Source organism: Dreissena polymorpha, chromosome 5, assembly GCF_020536995.1.
Source record: "Dreissena polymorpha isolate Duluth1 chromosome 5, UMN_Dpol_1.0, whole genome shotgun sequence".
Classification (NCBI taxonomy): Eukaryota; Metazoa; Mollusca; class Bivalvia; order Myida; family Dreissenidae; genus Dreissena; species Dreissena polymorpha.
The window spans coordinates 97,138,066-97,146,399 of record NC_068359.1 but is presented as its reverse complement, the minus strand read 5'-3'; positions in this window follow the sequence as shown (position 1 = coordinate 97,146,399).

The window sequence follows — 8,334 nt, the reverse complement described above, 5'->3', positions numbered from 1 at the left end:
ACACAGCGATCTTTAAACGCCAAGGCCGTTGCTTCTGGCCAATGTATGTTCAGTTAGAACTGCTAAACCACAAACAAGGTAAGTGAGAGTTGGTAAAGTGAGCGCCTTGACGTGAATGCATATCGTGGAAAACAGAGAAATCAGTGAAAAATCTAACAACAAACAAACAAACAAAACTGTGACACGTTCGGTTTTGATGAGCCGTGCTCTGTGAACACGGGGATCAATGCATGTGCGTAAAGTGTTGTCCCAGAACAGCCTGTGCAGTCCGCATAGGCTAATCAGGGACGACATTTCGCTTTCATGATATTTTCGTTCAAGAAAGTCTCTTCTTAGCAAAAGTCAAAATTTTGCGGAAAGTGTCGTCAATGATAAGCCTATGCGAACAGCACAGGCTAATCTGGGACGGCACTTTACGCACATGCATTAAACCGCTTTTTTCACGGAGCACAGTCCATATGTATGAGTGTATAAAAGCATATTACATATTTAATTTAATTCAATTTTATTTTATTTCATTGATCACATAAGTAATTAAAATAGGTAAACACATTTATGACTGTCTACGTATTTAAACCATCTGTTCACAGCATTGATGAATGGTTGTTTATGTTTAATGTTTACGATGATTTTAATGTCTGGTCGTGTCAATTATAAACATGCATTGATGCTACTTCTTTTGAATGGATCAGAGATTATCATAATAAGTTTAACCATTATACACACTTTCTATTGCAGTTATTGATTTTCTTTTGAGTGTAAGAAGGCTCCACATTGCTTGTATACAGCATCTATTTGAAAATGAATCAGGTTTTATTCTATGAAATATGAGCGATTTTTAATGAAAGGTTTAAAGACGTGCGTCAAACTAAACAATGAGAAATTAACAAGTTTATGGATGATAGAGTGATGTGGGCTTTTCTTATTGATTGATTTTAATTAAATTCTAATATGATTAAAATGCACCGCTGTATAAGTTGTAATAATTTGAAAGTTCAACATTAAATAACGTATTAGTAAACAGTTACATTTTATTTCGCAAATACGCATCTACGTTTATTTTTAAAATCATCTACGTCTAATGTTTTAAGTCATCGACGTCTAATGTTATAAACTGATTTTCTACATGCTTTGCAATATAGTAGAGAAGTAAACGAGCTTTATACCAAAAAGATACAGGACTTTTAATTACATAACTTTTATCAATTAATAAACAACGTATCCATCAAATGGAATTATTTCACGAGCAAAGGAACATTCGATAGAGTAATAAGACTTTAAGGGAACAATATTATAAGGGGGAGGGACTTAAAGGATTTGTAAACAAGTTCAAGAACCTAAACATGCAGGTTTTGGAAAGAAGAAGGTTTTTCGGTAGTGTTTTCATTCTGACGACAATTTTATGTGCATGTTATAAGTATAAATTGATATTGTGACGTCAAATTTCATCATTATCATCAACAACACCACCTTAATAATGACATTAATATAGTAACTGTATCGGTACCACTTCCATCATCTTGACAAACACCCGACGATCATCAGCAAAAAATTTTCTTTTAGAACAACAACACAGCACAAAAAGAACTACTTTTACATGAATATCAAAAACAACAACAACTAATACTACTCTACGCTCTTTAATTAGGAATAGCTTGTATTCAATTAAATTGTTTTTATTTGAATGATAAAAAACAAATAACTGTGATGATGATGATGATGATGATGATGATTTTTTATCTGAACTCTTTCCACTTTATGGGCTGACATTTTTATTGGGTCTTCCAAGTCGCCTTGCTGCGGAACGCTCAACAACTGGAAATTCTTTGACGTCAATTGGGACGTCACGATGCATCTATGGCGGCCGAATCGACATCAAGTTACGAACATTGCGCAACAAACATTACAGGTAACGGAGATCAACACTTAACTTGATTTTATTTAACAAGTTCCACACTAAAGTACAAGCTAATTCTCGGAAGGTTATTAAAAAAAATCCGCATATCTTTACACTGAAATTAAAGAGGGAATAATGCATTCGGTTCGGCGTTCGATTATTTTGTTTTACTTTGATTTTTTTCACGAATAGAACAAGTACACTGTTATACACCTACGCCTAACAAATGTTCGTTATAATTAAAACAATCAGTTGCCACAATTTTAGTCACCGATATTCTGATAACATAAACGGCACAGCAAAATATTGAACATCAGACATGTTATTGAGTGTTTGTCAGAAGAGAACGAAGAACGTTCACATGATTTTCTTAATAATTTTCCGGTCCTAATAATGTATTTAAAATGAACAAATTCTCAGCAATAACATAAAAATAAATAAAGAACTTCCACATGATTTACTTTATAGTTTGTCGTTCTTTATTTGTATTTTAAATGTACAAATTCGCTTATTTTCAGCCGCCGTCGGACTAAACACTCCTTTGTCGACGGGTACAGTAGAGGTTGAAATCGATGACGTCATAGGGTGGTATGTGTGACATCACTCCATGTTCATGGCCGTTTTTTTATTTAAGATTGTTATATTTATATACGATATATAAAACAGTTCATATGTGTGTGAATAAATGAACACTATTCACTTCATACACTTCCGGTTCATAGAAAACATTGTATCCGATGGTCTGCCCTTCCGCGAATGTTAGTGCTGCTATCGCGGTAAAAAGTGAATAGTGTTACCAGTTGACTGTCTTTTGGCCCTATTCCACCACGAAAACAAGCCCAAGATTCGCTACGATTTATCACATTTATTGAATCGGGAAGACTCGTGACAGTCTACGATTCAGTTACGACACTGGTACGATTGAGTTACGACGAATCGTGGGGTTCGGTTGAAGTCTTGCAAATAGGGTCGCGACTTCACTACGATGTGTAAGAATCTTCTGCGACTGTACTACGAACGATGCAGATCGGTCACGACTAAGCTAGGACCTCACCGAACGCACCCATTAATTCGGCGCCAATATCTACTGATATTGATTCTAACACCGCACGCGACTTGTTTTCTATAGACATAGAAGGAAATCAAGTGTGGGTTATTCTGCAATAAATTGTGGGCGGAGCTTTATGTTTCGAAAATAGTTCCGAATAAATAAAGAAAACATTGCAGTAAAATGCACGTGCTAAATCCCGCTATAAAAGAAATGCAATAAATGTAGCATGTATATAAATGTAATGAAACAACAAATTGTATATTTAGTGATAAGTGGCTTGACCACGCCTGCAAAGATTTTTTTTTTAAAGAAACGTAATTAAGAAAACATTTATAGCATGTCAGCTTTTCAAAAGAATTAATACACGTGTGTTCATTTAGTTTCTATTAGTGTTGTTCTCAATGAAAGTGATGTAATTTGCAAAATATTTATGAATGAAAACGACGTCATATGTTTGTACAATTCAATGACGTCACTAAATAGTGAACTTTGTACTAAGAGGGGCAGAGTATTGGAAAAATATACTTCACGTCCAAAAGCTTGAACCAAATCAATCCGAATCGTGTTAGAATATGAATAATATTTTTTATATGATGGCTTGTTGTCGAATAACCGACAGTAAGGAGTATAGATTCGTGTTATCAAAGCACTCGTGCTCCGCATTCGTGATTTAATTCCTACGCATCTATACTCCTTACTGTGGGTTATTCGACAAAAACATGATAGAAAATAATAATTCTTAATCATTCTTTACAAAATCGTAACTGTTTCGTAACTAAATCGCGAGAATCTTAGCGGGCTCGCAAATCACTCGGGGTGAACTCTTGAGAGTCTTGACAAAGTCGTAACTGATTCGTAGACAGATCACGTGATCACCGATTTCCCGATTGAGTCACGAATTACCTACGATTCTATCACGACGCCCAAGAACGCACTACGACGCTGTTACGAGTCAACTGCGATTAAATTCTGTCTTGGTCAAATTTTAAACACGTTTAAAATCTGGCCACGATTTTTCCGGACCTCACGAGTTGAAGGAATAACTTACGATCGGCCCGCGACTAACTACAAATGAGTTACGGACCTTCGCCGATTGGAGCTAAGAGATGTCCCCCGACGCCTCAAAATATTGGAAATCGGGACAAATCGTGGGGGAATCGGATCGAAGTGGAATTCCCCTATTTGTTAATGTTACGCAGGTACAACATCCGGTGCAGAGCTCATTCCTCCCAGCGTCGCAGCGGGTTCGAGCACCCAGAACCAGTGCTGGCGGCCCCGGTCGTTGGACGGAAGTTCCCTGGGCGATGACGCCGGATACTGCCAATACCTACGGCCGCCGGAGCGGTTGTGACTGCCAGTAAGTAGCGGTTGTCTATGTATATCGCCAGCAACGGGATTCTCACATATTTACAATCGTTTGAAAAAGGGTACGTCTATCACATTTGGTTTGGTCGTCGCTCACTTTGTCCTTTTTTAAAGTTCTTTTGGCCATTGATGTGATTTATGTGGTTGTTATGTTTGGTGTGATTGAGTGATTCATATGATTTGATGTGATTGACGTTATCGATATAATCAATACGATTGCTGCGAGTCTGAATATGTCTTAAAGAAGAAAAAACATACAAAGAAGAAACCAATGAAACAAAAAAACAAAACCGAAAATATTTGTATTATCAGTTAATAGTTATGTTATGAGCTCGCATTTATTTCATTATGCGTATTCAGATGAAGATCCAGTAATCGTGGACGATAGCGTCACAATCAGCGACACTAAGACGTCACAGCCGATATTCACCATTGACGTCACGGATGCGGACACAACCGATCTCGTGGCGGTTACTTCCGGTTTCAGCGTCATGAAGACTGCCGGAAGTTCCCTTTTCTCGGTGGTTAAGACTGCCACGGGATGTACGTCTTGAAACAGATTATTTTCAGCAAGGAAATATATGATCAGCCTATGATAGATATGAGCCAGTCTTCGAATATTGTAAACTCATTATTATTCGTGGAACATGAATTTTCTTAATTTCGTGGGACATGAATTTATTGATTTCGTGGGACATGACTTTTCTTGATTTCTTGGGGCGTGATTTTTCTTGATTTCGTGGGACATGAATTTTCTTGATATCGTTGGACATGAATGTTCTTGAGAACGTGGGACATGAATTTTCTGATTTCAAGAGTTGACCGACAGTGTGTGTTTTTCTTTACCATTTTGGGAATGAGGCCGTGTCCCTTTGGATGGGGAAAATTTGCGTCATTTTGCCTAAATTGGGGAATCAGTGTTGTAATTGTTTTGCTAAAAGATGCTTCAAAATTGAGAACATAAGTGATTTCAGTATTATACATACTAAGGTTGAGCTCATATGGATGAGAAATGGACAAAATATTGAGATCAATTCTTTTTGCAAACCTTCTATTGGGAATTTTTAGCTCCTATTTCGAAAAAAATATACCTTTTTCCATTGGGAATGGGGCCGATTACCAGACTTGATTTTGATTGAAAAAAAAACCCACAACAACAACATGCATTATAATCCATAATTTTGCCAACCACTGATGAACTTTATATTATGGCATTCAAAAACTTGGCTGCTATCTCAAAGGACAAGAAAGAAAAGGTCAATATCACACGTTTGGGTCAAAATAATTCTTTGGGGGCATTTGTTACTTACAGTGACAGCACGTGAACATTACAATGACTTAACTTGTTCAACAGTATTTAACTTCTTCAGGCGTAGCAACTACTTTATGTACATAGTTGTATGCCGTTGTCCTCCAGTACTTAGTTTTCATAGTACATGTATAGGTACGGCTTTTCAAATAAATAAAAAAATCTAGACGACATTGTCTGGTGAAAAAACCCTGGTTATCTCCATACCTTATTCTTTAACAATATATATCAATTCAAATTTTCAGATGATATTCGCAGCGGCGCCTCCTTGAGTGGCCGGAAGTTATCCACTGAATATCACTGCCACCCGACCGCTGCGGCGACACCGCCACCGGACAATTACAGTCACCGTTACTAATACAGTAAGTGTTACGTCATCAGTGACCCGTTAGAAATCGCGTGACGTCATACACAACGTGACGCAAAGAACAGTGTGTCGTTAAAGAAAGCTGACGTCGAAACAAGTTGACTTGTGATTTAAGATTAATTTCAGTTATAATCCTGGTCGACGATAATAAGCTAGTCTTATGTGGGTATTTTGTCCAAGCTAATTTTGCTCTAAAAGTAGTGCTAAATTCGGGTGCATGCCAGATCTATCAGAGTAAAACATTGTGTGAGCTTACCTTATTTTTTCTTTTTATTTATTGGGGAATATCAGTGAACCATATATGAAATATTAATTCAATTATTGCTTAATATTATTAATGCGTTTTAATGGATAATGCATCGAAAAAAATCTCAGAGATTTAAATATGATAATCTACTGTTTTGATGAAAGTGAAAACTTTCGCTCATGTTCACTTTTTACTGTAAAATGACATCGTTTTTAGGTCATTACGTGATTATTTCAGAAAAAATCCCTAGTCCCATTTAATTAAAAAATATGTTCATGAATGAGTGAATATATTATTTCTATGTCATTACAAGCGGATGTACAAAATTATTGTCTTGTTATTTAATTCTTTTTAACAGTTTATTAACATTTTAAGAGGTTTAAACTTAAGACCTTCGCGGGAATAATACATCCGTCATTTGATCGTAAAAGATAATGAAGAATTCACTTTTTGTCTCATTAATAGTTTTTTCTGTTCGAAATAAGTAATAATATTGCATATTTTTCTCTATAAACAACAGGAAAACATATATCACATATTTTTTATTTAATTGAAAGCCATACATTCAAAATCTAATACAATTTGAAGATTTCATATTATAAGTACAAGTATACCTAATTATAGTATTTTGGCAAATGTGAACGATTATTTACTTAAACAACTTGACAATACTCATATAAATGTATTTATTTAATAAATTGCTCTTAAGATGTTTAAGTATCAGACATCTTCTACTTAGCATTTTGTTAGCGGTTTAAGAAGTCTATAAATAAAGTGATTCAAAAATTATATAAAACGTTTATCGTTTCTGGTTGAGTTTATGTAATGCAACTACTTAATGAGTGAATTTTTCTGAATTAATTGACCTCTACTCTCTAGGCCCCGGTGTTTGTTCCGGTTTCTCTTCTGACCGTTCACCCGACCCCGATCAGTGACGTCACGACAACGGCTAGGTCTCTCTATGCATTTGACGCCACGGACTCGAACCCAATTACGTGCACAGTCGATAACACCAAGTTCGAAATCAAAACGCTTGGATCAGGTTCGTATTATTTACAAATCTAAGAAAAAACTTTAAAAAAGTACGCCCCGCCTGCACTGGAGTTCGTTTCGGAAATGCCTATAAACGTAACTTTCCATTAAGGCGGAAAGTGTCGTCCCTAATAAGCCTGTGCGGACTGCACAGGCTGCTATGTGATTATTTTTAATGAACAAGAATTACGCTATATTTTCTCTAAACGAGTCATCTGACCAACAATAAACAAACTCTTTGGATAGTTTATACTGATACATATAGTGAGTTTTATTTTTATTTTCTTTAAACATTTAGGCTGACTATGTTTTCACTGTTTTCATTTTTGAACTTATTTTTAAAAAATGTACTTTGCACTTATTTGAATATGTTAAATGAATTATTTATATTTTCTTCATTTTTTTGTTAAATTTGTGTTATTTCTTATTATATTTATATATAATTTTCATATAATTTTCGTTTTTATTACATTACTCTGATTTTTTTTTTCAATAAATTATATTTTTAGTTCTTGCAGTATTATTGTCAACTAGTTAAAGTTTGCAATTTATTTTATCTGCAGCCTACGGCCTTTGGCTGAAGGCGGAGTCAGCGAGTACGCTGAATCATGACGTCACCGCTGTAGAATCCATGACGATCACGTGCAGTGACGGGACGGACCAAATCACCAGCAGTTACAAGGTGGACATTTCGGACGCGGGTACGTGTACATTTAAGCGGCGCTCTGGGAAAACGGGGCTTAATGCAAGTGCGTACAGTGTCGTCTGAGATTAGCCTCTGCAGTCCGCTTGTACGGCATTTTACTTTTAAAGCCCCATAACTACTCAAAATCAACGAAAATTTCGTACAATATTTCGTAAAATAAAGTTGAACAATTAAAAATCAGTGTTCCTAATGGCAATTGCCGAAATTTCAACGCCAGATGTGGTCTGGTAAAATAGATGTTTGTAGACACAAAATGCTCGTTTTTATTATTGTTTTGCATATTTAATTCCATTTTAGTTTCCCGCAACGATATGTATTCATACGACACATTAACACTAACATGGTACCATTTTAGTGTTC